This window comes from Culex pipiens, chromosome 3, assembly GCF_016801865.2.
Source record: "Culex pipiens pallens isolate TS chromosome 3, TS_CPP_V2, whole genome shotgun sequence".
NCBI lineage: Eukaryota > Metazoa > Arthropoda > Insecta > Diptera > Culicidae > Culex > Culex pipiens.
In genome coordinates, this window is record NC_068939.1 from 123,217,320 (window position 1) to 123,238,094 (window position 20,775).

The window sequence follows — 20,775 nt, forward strand, 5'->3', positions numbered from 1 at the left end:
AACGGCTCAAACCAGATGGCATTTCCAGCTCAAATCAAATGGATTTCCATTAGTTAAGCCCTTTATATCGAGCCAATTACCTCAAGCTGTCAAAGGTGGATTTCTGAATAAATTAATGAGCTCGTAGAAGCATTATGAGCACATATTGAACCGAGGCATTGATTGGAATATTACCACGGACGCTTCGTTATAGCAGCGCCACAATGTGTTCAATCTAGAGAAATTAGCCTCGTTCACACGTGAGTGGAATGGCGCCATAAATTATAGCTAGCAGCTGCACGAATATCACACCTTCTCTGTTTCCTACACCGCCCAATGTGTAAAAAATATGGATTTTCAATGTTAAAAATAACCCTTAAGGTATCATAAAGTATCATAATGATCCTTGAGAATCGGGCACAAGTTCCACCACGATGCCACGATTTTCCCCAAGTGTCATCTGAAAATGGGGGTTCAGTATTCTTCTTTGCCATGCGATTGCTCCATTATTCAGCACAAGTTTGCTTCCAAGATTGACAGCCTAACGCTGCAGAATGAAACAGGTCTAGTGGGGGGAAAATCAGGGATCTGACAGGCATGCACTTTCCCGAAGTCACCGCCAGAGGCGATGTCAATGTTGTTTACGTGGGGTTTTTGAAAAAGTTGTATGAAACAAATTAATAAACTTTCATCTTCAAATTAATAATTTTTTAGTTTTCATCATCTTTTGCTTATATTTTTAATCTAATGACAAGTATTACGTACAGATTTCCTCTTTTTTTTATTTATAAGACCGATAAACAAAGTTGTACTAGAACAACACGTAACATTAAACTAAAAAATTAAATATATTCAGTTTCCTTGAAACAAAATTAGCAAGGTAAGATTCTACCTGACTCACCTGACTATTGGTTTAAATTCAATTGCATTTTTAGAATACTCAGTTAGTTTAACATTTAAACATAATTCAACCACGAGTTTGATCAACATATTTCGATGATTATTCATTGCATCCTGTTCTAAAATGTGATTTGCTAGGCCTTTAAACCAGGTTGTTTCATTTAAAATTTGGGTTAGAATCGAATTTAACAAACGCTGATAAAATTTTGGAACATTGAATTCAGCATTTTCCCCTACTAAAATTTAGAATTCCAATTTTACCAGTTTGCTACAAGTTATTTGAATATTAATTAAAGTTCAAATCTAGAGTTTTTTTTATCAGGTCCTATAAACATATGAAAGACAAAAGTTTATTGGTCCTTTAAAAAAAAATTCTGGAAATCTGAAATTAAATGTAAATCGTTTGAAAAAAAAGCATGGTAATTAAAAAAAAGTTTTTATTTTTGCAATTCATGTGCATACAACATTTTCAAAAACCTCGCTGCAAAAACTTGGTTCGTTCTTGGTTCGATTTTGACTTCACTCGCTTTGTATGTGGATGACAGTCGTGACGTATCTGTGGGGAAAATCGAGTCTCATCGCATGTGTGATGAGAGAGCACTCTAGAATATGAGAATGACAAGTGTGCGTTTTGCTCGGGTTTGAGTTTTATAATAGATAGAAAGATGATTAAATTCACGAGAAAATGGCATTTTATTGTTTTTGACATCACGTGATGAAGTAACTCGGAACTGGAAACGACGATGTTTGAAATAGCAAAATGACTTCGCAGTTCTGTTTGCGTTTTTTGATTTTATTAATATATTACAGTCATCCTACAATTTCGGAACATTTTGAAGATTTTCAAATATTAGAAAAATCATAGAAAGTCAATGATTTCAGGAAAATTAAAGTGTTGTTAAATTTAAAGTCACTTTGTTACAAATTTCAAACCATTTTAATGGGTTTACTGCAATGATTGAACCACACGAGATATGTCTTGATAGTTTTCACCTCAAATTTTAGCCAATTTGGTCCAACTCAACTTGAGATTTCGTGGCACCCATAAATCAACTCGATGTATCCCACTCGGAAAATAATCTGGTAAATTTGAGTGTCTGGCGCTGGCGGACGTTTGTCGTGCAGTTCAGACACACTTGGCACACTTATCCTAGACAAGTTTTGCGTAACGCCAGATGAATCTGGCGAAAATCGGGTGAAAGTTCTTCCAGCTGTCTGGCACAAAAATCAACCGGTTCAATCGGTTGAACCGTGCACGACCGGTTTGTGTCATATTCGCCAGAAATCATGGCAGAAATCTGGGGTAAATCTGGGGGAAATTCTACCCACTCGGAAAATAATCTGGTAAATTTGAGTGTCTGGCGCTGGCGGACGTTTGTCGTGCAGTTCAGACACACTTGGCACACTTATCCTAGACAAGTTTTGCGTAACGCCAGATGAATCTGGCGGAAATCGGCCGAAATTTCAGCCAGCCGTCTGGCAACAAAATCAACCGGTTCAATCGGTTGAACCGTGCACGACCGGTTTGTGTCATATTCGCCAGAAATCATGGCAGAAATCTGGGGGAAATTCTGCCAGATGGCTGGCGCAAGCCCCCAGACGAACGCCAGAAATGCGTCCGCCATTTCCGACCGGGTACCAGATGGCTGGCGCAAGCCCCCAGACGAACGCCAGAATTGTGTCCGCCATTTCCGACCGGGATAGAGAAAAACGTTCACAAAATTTGACCGTCCGCTTTGCGCATGGCAACATTTTGAGCTTAAATCGTCCCCGGTCGGAAATGGCGGACGCATTTCTGGCGTTCGTCTGGGGGCTTGCGCCAGCCATCTGGCAGAACTTTCCCCAGATTTGCCCCTGATTTCTGCCAAGATTTCTGGCGAATATGACACAAACCGGTCGTGCACGGTTTAACCGATTGAACCGGTTGATTTTGCTGCCAGACAGCTGGCTGAAATTTTGTCCGATTTTCGTCAGATTCATCTGGCGTTACGCAAAACTTGGCAAGAATAAGTGTGCCAAGTGTGTCTGAACTGCACGACAAACGTCCGCCTGCGCCAGACATTCAAATTTACCAGATTATTTTCCGAGTGGGAGGGGAGGAAGAAGCGTGGGGACACACCACCATACGCTCCAAGATTATTTTTAGATTTATTCGTTTTGAGAACCATGCTAAGAAGGTTTGGTACTCCGGGACCCTCTGGGATGAGACACTGTATTTCCACGAATGCCCTGGACACTATTTGCCGTGGTTATAGCGCCACAACTCGCTCTCTTTAACAGTATTCCTAATTCCAATTTATTTTTGCTTACCAATCCAAAGGAAGGAGGATCGAACCCCGCCTCGAGCGACTTTGAATTTTCGTTCATATTCATCATTTCAAATTTGTGTTCTTAACTTTCTCGTTGGGAGCAGATCGGCATCGAACCCAGAACCATTCGCTTACAAAGCGAACACCGTAACCAGTCAGCCACGGCCGCTCTAAGTTCTTCTTGCACGACCATCTTTGGAAAAATATAGATTTTATTTTCATTGAAATAAAATCGTTTAATAATATCTCAATTTTTATCTTGGCCAGAAGAGGTTAATATCTTATTTTCGAATGATATAACACTTTTTTTTGTTAAAAAAGGCTATCAATATTAAATAGTTTATTTTTATTCCATAATAGTGTTATTTTTGTTGCTCACCAAATAAGCAAGAAGCAAGTTGTGAATGCTTCAGAAATAAATATTATCTGAATCAAACCTTGACATGCAATTTACAGACAAGTAGAATAGTTCAATATGAACAGTCGATTGAAATGAATAAAATCAAATAAGGTTCTCTCATTAACTTTTCCTGTATATTTTTAAAATATCGGTGCCAAAAAGTTAGAAAATGTTTACTTTTGCGTGAATTTCGAAAATTCCCGGGAAATTGACAAAATTTTCGGAAAACGGGAAATATTTTTTCGGGACGGGAAATTGGAAGCTCTAATTTTCTGTAATCCCGAGCAGGGGTAAATAACACGGGAATACCAAATTTTAGTATTACTTGGGCAAATAACAGCGACCAAAATGTGCCCTTGGTTGCCCAGTAATAGATGGTAAAATACCATGAAATCATACCAAAATCTTGTATGTGTAAGGGCACAACAATACCAAACCATGTTATTCCAAGGGTAAAATAATACCTCAAAATAAAACCATTTCAATACCAAGTTGAGGTCTTCTGGATTTTTGAACATTGCTTGAATACCAAAACTTGGTATTGCCATGGTTTAATTTTTAGGTATTCCCGCGCCCTTGGAAAATCATATTTTGGTATTTCTGTGGTCTTTCACATACATGATTTTGGTATGATTTCATGGTATTTTACCATCTATTACTGGGCAACCAAGAGCACATTATGGTCGCTGGTATTTGAACAAGTAATACCAAAATTTGGTATTTTCATACCATTTTTAGTGCAGCAGTTGCAGTTAGTGAAAAAACGGAAATGATCCATATGCAACAGCCAAATCTACTCACCTGATGATTCCATGTTGTTATTAGTGATATTCTTCACCACACCGAATGCATTTGTCATTGATGAACGGCCTGTGCTTGAAGTTCTTGAAGCTTCTGAAAAATAACAAGATTGAAAAATAAGTATTATTAAAATGAAACTGAATTGAAATTCACCAAAATTCATTAATCTGTCGATTGACTCGTTTTTCAAAGTATTTGATTATCCCGACTTAGAGATATTTCAACGTTTTTGAAAAAAATATTAGTGGGTATATCACACTAATTTTTAAAATCATCTTTAACATTTTTGGGTTTCAAGTCAATTTAGCGCAAAATTAATTAACTCGTAAATTTTTTTTAACAAATTTCCCATAGTTTCAGAGAAAATTGATGAAACCTTTCAATATTCAAATAATACCAAAATGTGCCATCCTGACTTAGAAAATTTTCCACAATTTCAAGTCATTTCTGTAGGGGGTATATCAAAAATGTTTAAAATCAAGTTTGAAATTTCCGGTTTTGAATGAAAGCATTCGCTTTGAGACATCATTATAGCGCAAAATTATTTAATTATTTTGTCAAAATTGGTCAAAATTTTCCTATAGTTGCAGAGGAATTGGATAAAATACTGTAATACCAAAAGAATACCAAAATGTGGTGTTCGATCATTGACAAATTCTGCAATTTTGCAATATCAAAACAATACCTTAAATTGGTATGATACCACATTTTGCTCTTGCATAATCCTTAAGACAAATTTTAAAGGGTCCAGGAATACCAAAATTTGGTATTGATACCAGAGAAAGGTATTATTACGCATTTCCCTTGTTATTTACCCATGCTCGGGATATGAAGTTTTGTGATTTTCTACATGTATGTTATCGATTGTTCGTCAAAAGATCATTTAAGCTCGATTTATGATATATGTAATAGGTCTACTACTAAAAAAATCAAAAGCTATTCGAAAACGGTTGTCATTACCTTAATTAGACCAAAATGAGTTGAAGCTTAGGTATTCTTTTTTATCAAAACGAAAAAATCAGATAATTGCAAGATAAACAGTCCCATTGAAAATCAAAAAAAGCACTTTCGATCAATAAGCACCTAATTAGACAAATCAACATCCTAGCTTTTCTCTAATCTCCCCTCACCAGCACATAGAAAAATATGGAGTGGAGTGTTTTGTTTTGACCCATGAAGAAAATTTTTTTCGCCTCAAAATGTGGTAATGACAGTTTCTCGGAATGTGAGCGGTTGCGAATAGTTAATTGGGATTTGTGTTTACGGAATTTCAGATTTTTTTTAATGCTTTTCTCTTTTTCATAAGTACGCTCTAGTTAATATTAATGAAATTTATATTTTACTATGTTCAAATACAGACCTGACTATGACTATCGACACTCAAGTGTGAGTTAGGTTTATCAAGAGCGAATGTTCGAAATTTCATCGAAATTGCCACAACAACTTAATTAATATTAAAAGATGAGCTGTTTAAAGACATTCTAGAATAATTAAAACAATGCAAGCAGAAATGGAACAGTATTTATCCAAAAATTTCACTTAGCACTTAATGACGCAACCAATCAATGTTAATAAATAACAATAATAAAATTTAATTACTAAATAACATGTAAAATGTGAAACGAATTACATCTTTGTATTTTTTATTCAAAATAATCATTTGTCTATAATAAAAAGAGTTTCAACTCAAGAAGAGATTCAAGAAACCACAATCTGGTTCCAACAAGTCAACTCTCGCTTACATTTCCTGAAGCCTAAGTTATCCTTTTTCTCAACACCCAATGCATGGTAACACGGTGTTCGAAATGTGTCGAACCCAGTATAACGAAGCCCAACCCCGACACCACACCGGCCAAAGTACTACTCTCAAGCCCCAAAGCTCATCTCCAGCATCAGCACGTACGAGGAAAGTTCTTCCTTTCGTTCGTTTGTACTCCGGAAGAGTGCAGGAGTGCAAAGCAAAGCAAATTGAAGAGTAACTCGTCCCCCAAAAATAGACTCTCTCCGGCTATTGCCAAGGGTCAAAACCAAATTACACAATCCACTTTTACCGTCACTTTGGCCAACAATGCAAAACCACTTTCTCTTATAAGAGTGTATACTACACACCTTCGGCAAAGGTCCTTTGGATAAGTAGCGGACCAGAGTTGGACTCACCATGTACAGTGTGTGTGTGTGTTTTCCGGGATGAAATTAAATTTTCACCAACTTTGTCTTGCCCAAGCGCCGGAAACTTGAGAGTGTTTGTGGCCAAATGGAGCTCCCTTTGCCTTCCCCTCTTCTAGAAATAATATTGATGATGACGTTGATGTGGACGTCATACTTGTTCTTGTTGTTGCGTAGTTGCTGCTCGGAAACACGTAAGACTGGGCTCAGATGATGCCCAAGAGATTCACTTTCTTGACCAGACTGAATCAGATCCAAAGTTGTGCTTCGTATCTGGTTGTGTGGTTTGCCTTTGACCACATCTATGCAAACGCAAATGAAGTCAGCACTCGAGGGCCAGTTGATTGCCAGTGCCCATCTGGGAGAATGCTTAAGATGTGCCTGAGGTTATGCTTCGATTTCCGGCGATGGGAGTTGTTTTGTGGATTGATTGTGTTTTCTCGAGGGACTGACCAAATTAGTGTAACAAATTTTGTCAACTTTGGTTTTGCTTTGTGTGTGTTTGATTCAAAAGCACACAACAATAAATAAATCATGTTTGGGTAATCCTTCCACACATCCACATGCAAGATGAGAGGTGAACTGCTTGACGAAAGTCGCCATCAATATCTTTTCACTTGCGCACGATTTCAAAGCGCTTAAGATATAAAATTGCTTCCAACTACCGGCAACATGTTCTTTTGCACATTAGTTAGTCACTCACTTGAAAAATAATCCCGAAACATGTAAATAATTAGCAAGCGCCATAAAAAAAACAACGCACTAAGTATTTTGACGTTTGACTTTTGACGACCCATTCCAATCGAAGGCTGAGGAAAACCGAGCGAGAAGCGAAGGCAAATAAAGAACAAAGGGTGGCTACCAACACCACCACCAGCGCCTGTTGGAGTGAGCCAGTGATGCCAGGAAATTTTCTCTTTAAATGCTACTTTTCGTGAGTGTTCGCTTAAAATTTCATCAATTTTGGCAGCACTAAGCAGAGAGCTGGAAGAAAAAAGAACTAAGCTGAAAATAGGAAAATGGGCGTGGCCCAATGCACTCGACTGATTAGAATGCATTTGGGAAATATTTTTTTAAATGCTTGTAATCGGATTAGGATAAATTTTAATAAATGTGAAAATAAACAGAAATATTCACAAAAAGTTGTTCTACTCTTTGGTGTACTTGGTTTAAGTAAATTTCAAGGAACACTCAAGATTATCCAGCATCATTCAAACACAACCGCTTATTAGGCTTAAAATGGGTATGTTTCCCCAACTCAAAACGATTTTAAGTTTAAATGACAAACATAATACCTGCTGTCTACTCCACTGAGCACCATTTCTTCGGAAGCTTGATAAAGCTCTTGACTAACGGGAGCAGCCCATGAGCAGCACTGAAATATCCGGTTCTATTGTACACAATTCTAGGAGTACTCAGTGCTATTTTTAACACGTTTTAGAAATAAAAAGCATCCTCGAAGCAAGACAAATTAATTTTCCTCGAAAATGTTGAACTGGTGATAACGAACGTTTCAGATAAAATTTGGTAAAATTAGATTTAAAAAAGATTGAAAACGTAGTAAAGTAAACTAAATTCAAATTTTACTAGCATAGTTCCACGATTTGTTTACAGTTTCACAAAACCCTTTGCACTTGAAACTAAACACATTTAACTATGCGGGTTTGTAATGAGTGTCGTCCACGGATGTGGAATCCCCTTCTCGACTGTGGCCAGCGACAAGAGATATAATCTTTGAAAAAAAAATTTGCAACAGCCTTACTTGGCCTTACTATAACCAGCATCGTCCCACCGGAGCGCCACTGTCCATCGTAATTACTTAGTGGCACACAGAACTGTGTTGCAATCCCGGACAGTTTCATTTCACTGCTCTCCCTGAACTTTGTCTTCTCCGTCACCATCCAGCACCATTTCCCTAATTGATGCAAACTGTAAAACATTATTATCATCGCCATTGTGTCCCGGGCGTCTGGAAGTCCTACCAGGTCCGGGTCTTACAATTTATTCAGTGCCATTCAACCGTCGTCGTCGTCGTCGTTGCAATTTTCCGTTATTCTGGGAAAAGTTCCTCACCATTGTTCGCTGTGGCCAGCATTATAATATGCTTTTCGCACTGCAGAAAGCTTTCAGCATTTTTTTGTCGTCGTCTTATTCTTATTTTTCAGGCGGTTCCGCTTGGCTGGGCTCGAAATACTTGCAAATGTGCGCCGCGCTGCTCGGGTGGAAAGTTATTGAATAAACATAATTTTTGCCACGGTTGGTCGACCGGAACGGTCCCGGGGAACCGTAGTAGGGTGTTACTGTGTGGGTGAAAGATTTTAATCATATTAGCACACCGTTTAAGATAACTTCACAGAAGACTCCTTCTGAAATGAACATGAGTTACTTTGAGTTCATTCGTGATGGCAAGACGTCAATGTTCACTTATTTTTATTGGACAAAATCGTGACATAAACAATTGACTGGCTTGAATTGAATCTTAAGGCTATCGGGCAGCAAATCCAAATTTTTTGGGAGAATATTTATTTCTCGAATTCTAAGATGTTTTTCAAAAAACCGTCTTTAACATATGTTGACAACATCCCAAAGTATCTCTGGGTAAAATTTGAACATGATTGATTGAGTTTTACGTAAAATATTGGCTATTTAGTGGCATATTTTGGTAGTATGTCGAATTCGCATGAATATTTTGTACTTATAAAACACAAATTTAGGCATGATATTTTATTAGGTTGTAGTCGAGATAATTCCCTACAATTTGGTGTATAGAAAGTCATAGTTTGCCTAACAAATATTTGCATATTTGGCTATTTCCGAAAAAAATTTGAAAGCAAATATTTCCACGTGTTTTTTTGCACTCTCACGCTCTCTCCCGCTTTTCTGCTGTTGGGTCCGGTTACAGTGATGCCAGAATAATTTCTTGTATTTCTTCGTAAAAGTTTATGGTACAATATTTTTTATTTTGAACATAATATTTGGTGAAACTATTTTTTGGGGAAAGTCGACAAAATAGCATGTGACCACCGGCATGTTATGTCAGTTATGTCGATTTCTTGTTATGTCGACTAAGGGTTTTGTGATCATGGTATGTTGATTGTCGAAAAATATTTTATCATCAAACCTTCGGACATCTACTAGTATGAGGTATTTTCGACTTGGAGGTCATGCTTGCGTAGCTTCAGGGTGTCTCGGGGAATTTTGTATGTAGTGATGTTTTAGGTCATCCAAAGATACTCTATTGTTCCTGTAGAGATGTTTGAAGTTCTCCAAGAACTTCCGGAAGTTACGGCCCAAGGATCTACCGTCGTAACAGGATAGAGGTGGTTGGTTCCTGACCTCACGTCATATACGGATAGCCTCAGGGAGGTTCAGGGACTTGTCAACCGATACGTGGTGATGTTCTGGGTCTTCTATAGAGTCCCGGGAGTTACGGCCCATGGATCTACCGTCGTAACAAAGTAGAGGTCGGTAGTTTTTGACCTCAGATCATATCCGGATATCTTCAGGGAGACTCAGGGACTTGTCTACCGATACGTGGTGATGTTCTGGGTCTTCTGTAGAGTCCCGGGAGTTATGGCCCATGGATCTGCCGTCGTAACAAGGCGGAGGTGGGTAATTTTTGACCTCAGATCATATCCGGATATCTTCAGGGAGGTTCAGGGACTTGTCTACCGATACGAGGTGATGTTCTGGGTCTTCTGTAGAGTCCCGGGAATTACGGCCCATGGATCTACCGTCGTAACAAGGCAGAGGTCGGTGGTTGTTGACCTCAGATCATATCCGGATATCTTCAGGGAGGTTCACGGACTTGTCTACCGATACGTGGTGATGATCTGGGTCTTCTGTAGAGTCCCGGGAGTTACGGCCCATGGATCTACCGTCGTAACAATGTAGAGGTCGGTGGTTCCGGATATCTTCAGGGAGGTTCAGGGACTTGTCTACCGATACGTGGATACGTGGTCTTCTTTAGATTCCCGGGAGTTACGGCTCATGGATCTACCGTCGTAACAAGGCAGAGGTCGGTGGTTGTTGACCTCAGAATCATATCCGGATATCTTCAGGGAGGTTCACGGACTTGTCTACCGATACGTGGTGATGTTCTGGGTCTTCTATAGAGTCTAGGGAGTTACGGCCCATGGATCTACCGTCGTAACAAGGCAGAGGTCGGTGGTTTTTGACCTAAGATCATATCCGGCTATCTTCAGGGAGGTTCAGGGACTTGTCTACCGATACGTGGTGATGTTCTGGGTCTTCTGTAGAGTCCCGGGAGTTACGGCCCATGGGTCTACCGTCGTAACAAAGTAGAGGTCGGTAGTTTTTGACCTCAGATCATATCCGGATATCTTCAGGGAGGTTCAGGGACTTGTCTACCGATACGTGGATACGTGGTCTTCTTTAGATTCCCGGGAGTTACGGCTCATGGATCTACCGTCGTAACAAGGCAGAGGTCGGTGGTTGTTGACCTCAGAATCATATCCGGATATCTTCAGGGAGGTTCACGGACTTGTCTACCGATACGTGGTGATGTTCTGGGTCTTCTATAGAGTCTAGGGAGTTACGGCCCATGGATCTACCGTCGTAACAAGGCAGAGGTCGGTGGTTGTTGACCTCAGAATCATATCCGGATATCTTCAGGGAGGTTCACGGACTTGTCTACCGATACGTGGTGATGTTCTGGGTCTTCTATAGAGTCTAGGGAGTTACGGCCCATGGATCTACCGTCGTAACAAGGCAGAGGTCGGTGGTTTTTGACCTAAGATCATATCCGGCTATCTTCAGGGAGGTTCAGGGACTTGTCTACCGATACGTGGTGATGTTCTGGGTCTTCTGTAGAGTCCCGGGAGTTACGGCCCATGGATCTACCGTCGTAACAAAGTAGGGGTCGGTAGTTTTTGACCTCAGATCATATCCGGATATCTTCAGGGAGGTTCAGGGACTTGTCTACCGATACGTAGTGATGTTCTGGGTCTTCTGTAAAGTCCCGGGAGTTATGGCCCATGGATCTACCGTCGTAACAAGGCAGAGGTCGGTGGTTTTTGACCCCAGATCATATCCGGATATCTTCAGGGAGGTTCAGGGACTTGTCTACCGATACGTGGATACGTGGTCTTCTTTAGATTCCCGGGAGTTACGGCTCATGGATCTACCGTCGTAACAAGGCAGAGGTCGGTGGTTGTTGACCTCAGAATCATATCCGGATATCTTCAGGGAGGTTCACGGACTTGTCTACCGATACGTGGTGATGTTCTGGGTCTTCTGTAGAGTCCCGGGAGTTACGGCCCATGGGTCTACCGTCGTAACAAAGTAGGGGTCGGTAGTTTTTGACCTCAGATCATATCCGGATAGCCTCAAGGAGATTCGGATACAAGTCTACCAAAATGTAAAGGTATTTTTGATCTTCTGTAGTGTCCCAGGAGTAAACAATACAAAAATACAAAAATACAAAAATACAAAAATACAAAAATACAAAAATACAAAAATACAAAAATACAAAAATACAAAAATACAAAAATACAAAAATACAAAAATACAAAAATACAAAAATACAAAAATACAAAAATACAAAAATACAAAAATACAAAAATACAAAAATACAAAAATACAAAAATACAAAAATACAAAAATACAAAAATACAAAAATACAAAAATACAAAAATACAAAAATACAAAAATACAAAATACAAAAATACAAAAATACAAAAATACAAAAATACAAAAATACAAAAATACAAAAATACAAAAATACAAAAATACAAAAATACAAAAATACAAAAATACAAAATACAAAAATACAAAAATACAAAAATACAAAAATACAAAAATACAAAAATACAAAAATACAAAAATACAAAAATACAAAAATACAAAAATACAAAAATACAAAAATACAAAAATACAAAAATACAAAAATACAAAAATACAAAAATACAAAAATACAAAAATACAAAAATACAAAAATACAAAAATACAAAAATACAAAAATACAAAAATACAAAATACAAAAATACAAAAATACAAAAATACAAAAATACAAAAATACAAAAATACAAAAATACAAAAATACAAAAATACAAAAATACAAAAATACAAAAATACAAAAATACAAAAATACAAAAATACAAAAATACAAAAATACAAAAATACAAAAATACAAAAATACAAAAATACAAAAATACAAAAATACAAAAATACAAAAATACAAAAATACAAAAATACAAAAATACAAAAATACAAAAATACAAAAATACAAAAATACAAAAAAAACAAAAATACAAAAATTCAAAAATACAAAAATACAAAAATACAAAAATACAAAAATACAAAAATACAAAAATACAAAAATACAAAAATACAAAAATACAAAAATACAAAAATACAAAAATACAAAAATACAAAAATACAAAAATACAAAAATACAAAAATACAAAAATACAAAAATACAAAAATACAAAAATACAAAAATACAAAAATACAAAAATACAAAAATACAAAAATACAAAAATACAAAAATACAAAAATACAAAAATACAAAAATACAAAAATACAAAAATACAAAAATACAAAAATACAAAAATACAAAAATACAAAAATACAAAAATACAAAAATACAAAAATACAAAAATACAAAAATACAAAAATACAAAAATACAAAAATACAAAAATACAAAAATACAAAAATACAAAAATACAAAAATACAAAAATACAAAATACAAAAATACAAAAATACAAAAATACAAAAATACAAAAATACAAAAATACAAAAATACAAAAATACAAAAATACAAAAATACAAAAATACAAAAATACAAAAATACAAAAATACAAAAATACAAAAATACAAAAATACAAAAATACAAAAATACAAAAATACAAAAATACAAAAATACAAAAATACAAAAATACAAAAATACAAAAATACAAAAATACAAAAATACAAAAATACAAAAATACAAAAATACAAAAATACAAATTACAAAAATACAAAAATACAAAAATACAAAAATACAAAAATACAAAAATACAAAAATACAAAAATACAAAAATACAAAAATACAAAAATACAAAAATACAAAAATACAAAAATACAAAAATACAAAAATACAAAAATACAAAAATACAAAAATACAAAAATACAAAAATACAAAAATACAAAAATACAAAAATACAAAAATACAAAAATACAAAAATACAAAAATACAAAAATACAAAAATACAAAAATACAAAAATACAAAAATACAAAAATACAAAAATACAAAAATACAAAAATACAAAAAAAAATACAAAAATACAAAAAAAACAAAAATACAAAAATACAAAAATACAAAAATACAAAAATACAAAAATACAAAAATACAAAAATACAAAAATACAAAAATACAAAAATACAAAAATACAAAAATACAAAAATACAAAAATACAAAAATACAAAAATACAAAAATACAAAAATACAAAAATACAAAAATACAAAAATACAAAAATACAAAAATACAAAAATACAAAAATACAAAAATACAAAAATACAAAAATACAAAAATACAAAAATACAAAAATACAAAAATACAAAAATACAAAAATACAAAAATACAAAAATACAAAAATACAAAAATACAAAAATACAAAAATACAAAAATACAAAAATACAAAAATACAAAAATACAAAAATACAAAAATACAAAAATACAAAAATACAAAAATACAAAAATACAAAAATACAAAAATACAAAAATACAAAAATACAAAAATACAAAAATACAAAAATACAAAAATACAAAAATACAAAAATACAAAAATACAAAAATACAAAAATACAAAAATACAAAAATACAAAAATACAAAAATACAAAAATACAAAAATACAAAAATACAAAAATACAAAAATACAAAAATACAAAAATACAAAAATACAAAAATACAAAAATACAAAAATACAAAAATACAAAAATACAAAAATACAAAAATACAAAAATACAAAAATACAAAAATACAAAAATACAAAAATACAAAAATACAAAAATACAAAAATACAAAAATACAAAAATACAAAAATACAAAAATACAAAAATACAAAAATACAAAATACAAAAATACAAAAATACAAAAATACAAAAATACAAAAATACAAAAATACAAAAATACAAAAATACAAAAATACAAAAATACAAAAATACAAAAATACAAAAATACAAAAATACAAAAATACAAAAATACAAAAATACAAAAATACAAAAATACAAAAATACAAAATACAAAAATACAAAAATACAAAAATACAAAAATACAAAAATACAAAAATACAAAAATACAAAAATACAAAAATACAAAAATACAAAAATACAAAAATACAAAAATACAAAAATACAAAAATACAAAAATACAAAAATACAAAAATACAAAATACAAAAATACAAAAATACAAAAATACAAAAATACAAAAATACAAAAATACAAAAATACAAAAATACAAAAATACAAAAATACAAAAATACAAAAATACAAAAATACAAAAATACAAAAATACAAAAATACAAAAATACAAAAATACAAAAATACAAAAATACAAAAATACAAAAATACAAAAATACAAAAATACAAAAATACAAAAATACAAAAATACAAAAATACAAAAATACAAAAATACAAAATACAAAAATACAAAAATACAAAAATACAAAAATACAAAAATACAAAAATACAAAAATACAAAAATACAAAAATACAAAAATACAAAAATACAAAAATACAAAAATACAAAAATACAAAAATACAAAAATACAAAAATACAAAAATACAAAAATACAAAAATACAAAAATACAAAAATACAAAAATACAAAAATACAAAAATACAAAAATACAAAAATACAAAAATACAAAAATACAAAAATACAAAATACAAAAATACAAAAATACAAAAATACAAAAATACAAAAATACAAAAATACAAAAATACAAAAATACAAAAATACAAAAATACAAAAATACAAAAATACAAAAATACAAAAATACAAAAATACAAAAATACAAAAATACAAAAATACAAAAATACAAAAATACAAAAATACAAAAATACAAAAATACAAAAATACAAAAATACAAAAATACAAAAATACAAAAATACAAAAATACAAAAATACAAAAATACAAAAATACAAAAATACAAAAATACAAAAATACAAAAATACAAAAATACAAAAATACAAAAATACAAAAATACAAAAATACAAAATACAAAAATACAAAAATACAAAAATACAAAATACAAAAATACAAAAATACAAAAATACAAAAATACAAAAATACAAAAATACAAAATACAAAAATACAAAAATACAAAAATACAAAAATACAAAAATACAAAAATACAAAAATACAAAAATACAAAAATACAAAAATACAAAAATACAAAAATACAAAAATACAAAAATACAAAAATACAAAAATACAAAAATACAAAAATACAAAAATACAAAAATACAAAAATACAAAAATACAAAAATACAAAAATACAAAAATACAAAAATACAAAAATACAAAAATACAAAAATACAAAAATACAAAAATACAAAAATACAAAAATACAAAAATACAAAAATACAAAAATACAAAAATACAAAAATACAAAAATACAAAAATACAAAAATACAAAAATACAAAAATACAAAAATACAAAAATACAAAAATACAAAAATACAAAAATACAAAAATACAAAAATACAAAAATACAAAAATACAAAAATACAAAAATACAAAAATACAAAAATACAAAAATACAAAAATACAAAAATACAAAAATACAAAAATACAAAAATACAAAAATACAAAAATACAAAAATACAAAAATACAAAAATACAAAAATACAAAAATACAAAAATACAAAAATACAAAAATACAAAAATACAAAAATACAAAAATACAAAAATACAAAAATACAAAAATACAAAAATACAAAAATACAAAAATACAAAAATACAAAAATACAAAAATACAAAAATACAAAAATACAAAAATACAAAAATACAAAAATACAAAAATACAAAAATACAAAAATACAAAAATACAAAAATACAAAAATACAAAAATACAAAAATACAAAAATACAAAAATACAAAAATACAAAAATACAAAAATACAAAAATACAAAAATACAAAAATACAAAAATACAAAAATACAAAAATACAAAAATACAAAAATACAAAAATACAAAAATACAAAAATACAAAAATACAAAAATACAAAAATACAAAAATACAAAAATACAAAAATACAAAAATACAAAAATACAAAAATACAAAAATACAAAAATACAAAAATACAAAAATACAAAAATACAAAAATACAAAAATACAAAAATACAAAAATACAAAAATACAAAAATACAAAAATACAAAAATACAAAATCAAAATACAAAAATACAAAAATACAAAAATACAAAAATACAAAAATACAAAAATACAAAAATACAAAAATACAAAAATACAAAAATACAAAAATACAAAAATACAAAAATACAAAAATACAAAAATACAAAAATACAAAAATACAAAAATACAAAAATACAAAAATACAAAAATACAAAAATACAAAAATACAAAAATACAAAAATACAAAAATACAAAAATACAAAAATACAAAAATACAAAAATACAAAAATACAAAAATACAAAAATACAAAAATACAAAAATACAAAAATACAAAAATACAAAAATACAAAAATACAAAAATACAAAAATACAAAAATACAAAAATACAAAAATACAAAAATACAAAAATACAAAAATACAAAAATACAAAAATACAAAAATACAAAAATACAAAAATACAAAAATACAAAAATACAAAAATACAAAAATACAAAAATACAAAAATACAAAAATACAAAAATACAAAAATACAAAAATACAAAAATACAAAAATACAAAAATACAAAAATACAAAAATACAAAATACAAAAATACAAAAATACAAAAATACAAAAATACAAAAATACAAAAATACAAAAATACAAAAATACAAAAATACAAAAATACAAAAATACAAAAAATACAAAAATACAAAAATACAAAAATACAAAAATACAAAAATACAAAAATACAAAAATACAAAAATACAAAAATACAAAAATACAAAAATACAAAAATACAAAAATACAAAAATACAAAAATACAAAAATACAAAAATACAAAAATACAAAAATACAAAAAAAAAATACAAAAATACAAAAAAACAAAAATACAAAAATACAAAAATACAAAAATACAAAAATACAAAAATACAAAAATACAAAAATACAAAAATACAAAAATACAAAAATACAAAAATACAAAAATACAAAAATACAAAAATACAAAAATACAAAAATACAAAAATACAAAAATACAAAAATACAAAAAATACAAAAAATACAAAAATACAAAAATACAAAAATACAAAAATACAAAAATACAAAAATACAAAAATACAAAAATACAAAAATACAAAAATACAAAAATACAAAAATACAAAAATACAAAAATACAAAAATACAAAATACAAAAATACAAAAATACAAAAATACAAAAATACAAAAATACAAAAATACAAAAATACAAAAATACAAAAATACAAAAATACAAAAATACAAAAATACAAAAATACAAAAATACAAAAATACAAAAATACAAAAATACAAAAATACAAAAATACAAAAATACAAAAATACAAAAATACAAAAATACAAAAATACAAAAATACAAAAATACAAAAATACAAAAATACAAAAATACAAAAATACAAAAATACAAAAATACAAAAATACAAAAATACAAAAATACAAAAATACAAAAATACAAAAATACAAAAATACAAAAATACAAAAATACAAAAATACAAAAATACAAAAATACAAAAATACAAAAATACAAAAATACAAAAATACAAAAATACAAAAATACAAAAATACAAAAATACAAAAATACAAAAATACAAAAATACAAAAATACAAAAATACAAAAATACAAAAATACAAAAATACAAAAATACAAAAATACAAAAATACAAAAATACAAAAATACAAAAATACAAAAATACAAAAATACAAAAATACAAAAATACAAAAATACAAAAATACAAAAATACAAAAATACAAAAATACAAAAATACAAAATACAAAAATACAAAAATACAAAAATACAAAAATACAAAAATACAAAAATACAAAAATACAAAAATACAAAAATACAAAAATACAAAAATACAAAAATACAAAAATACAAAAATACAAAAATACAAAAATACAAAAATACAAAAATACAAAAATACAAAAATACAAAAATACAAAAATACAAAAATACAAAAATACAAAAATACAAAAATACAAAAATACAAAATACAAAAATACAAAAATACAAAAATACAAAAATACAAAAATACAAAATACAAAAATACAAAAATACAAAAATACAAAAATACAAAAATACAAAAATACAAAAATACAAAAATACAAAAATACAAAAATACAAAAATACAAAAATACAAAAATACAAAAATACAAAAATACAAAAATACAAAAATACAAAAATACAAAAATACAAAAATACAAAAATACAAAAATACAAAAATACAAAAATACAAAAATACAAAAATACAAAAATACAAAAATACAAAAATACAAAAATACAAAAATACAAAAATACAAAAATACAAAAATACAAAAATACAAAAATACAAAAATACAAAAATACAAAAATACAAAAATACAAAAATACAAAAATACAAAAATACAAAAATACAAAAATACAAAAATACAAAAATTCAAAAATACAAAAATACAAAAATACAAAAATACAAAAATACAAAAATACAAAAATACAAAAATACAAAAATACAAAAATACAAAAATACAAAAATACAAAAATACAAAAATACAAAAATACAAAAATACAAAAATACAAATATACAAAAATACAAAAATACAAAAATACAAAAATACAAAAATACAAAAATACAAAAATATAAAAATATAAAAATAAAAAAATATTAAAGTATAAAAATATAAAAATATAAAAATATAAAAATATAAAAATATAAAAATATAAAAATATAAAAATATAAAAATATAAAAATATAAAAATTTAAAAATATAAAAATATAAAAATATAAAAATATAAAAATATAAAAATATAAAAATATAAAAATATAAAAATATAAAAATATAAAAATATAAAAATATAAAAATATAAAAATATAAAAATATAAAAATATAAAAATATAAAAATATAAAAATATAAAAATATAAAAATATAAAAATATAAAAATATAAAAATATAAAAATATAAAAATATAAAAATATAAAAATATAAAAATATAAAAATATAAAAATATAAAAATATAAAAATATAAAAATATAAAAATATAAAAATATAAAAATATAAAAATATAAAAATATAAAAATTAAAAAATATAAAAATATAAAAATATAAAAATATAAAAATATAAAAATATAAAAATATAAAAATATAAAAATATAAAAATATAAAAATATAAAAATATAAAAATATAAAAATATAAAAATATAAAAATATAAAAATATAAAAATATAAAAATATAAAAATATAAAAATATAAAAATATAAAAATATAAAAATATAAAAATATAAAAATATAAAAATATAAAAATATAAAAATATAAAAATATAAAAATATAAAAATATAAAAATATAAAAATATAAAAATATAAAAATATAAAAATATAAAAATATAAAAATATAAAAATATAAAAATATAAAAATATAAAAATATAAAAATATAAAAATATAAAAATATAAAAATATAAAAATATAAAAATATAAAAATATAAAAATATAAAAATATAAAAATATAAAAATATAAAAATATAAAAATATAAAAATATAAAAATATAAAAATATAAAAATATAAAAATATAAAAATATAAAAATATAAAAATATAAAAATATAAAAATATAAAAATATAAAAATATAAAAATATAAAAATATAAAAATATAAAAATATAAAAATATAAAAATATAAAAATATAAAAATATAAAAATATAAAAATATAAAAATATAAAAATATAAAAATATAAAAATATAAAAATATAAAAATATAAAAATATAAAAATATAAAAATATAAAAATATAAAAATATAAAAATATAAAAATATAAAAATATAAAAATATAAAAATATAAAAATATAAAAATATAAAAATATAAAAATAT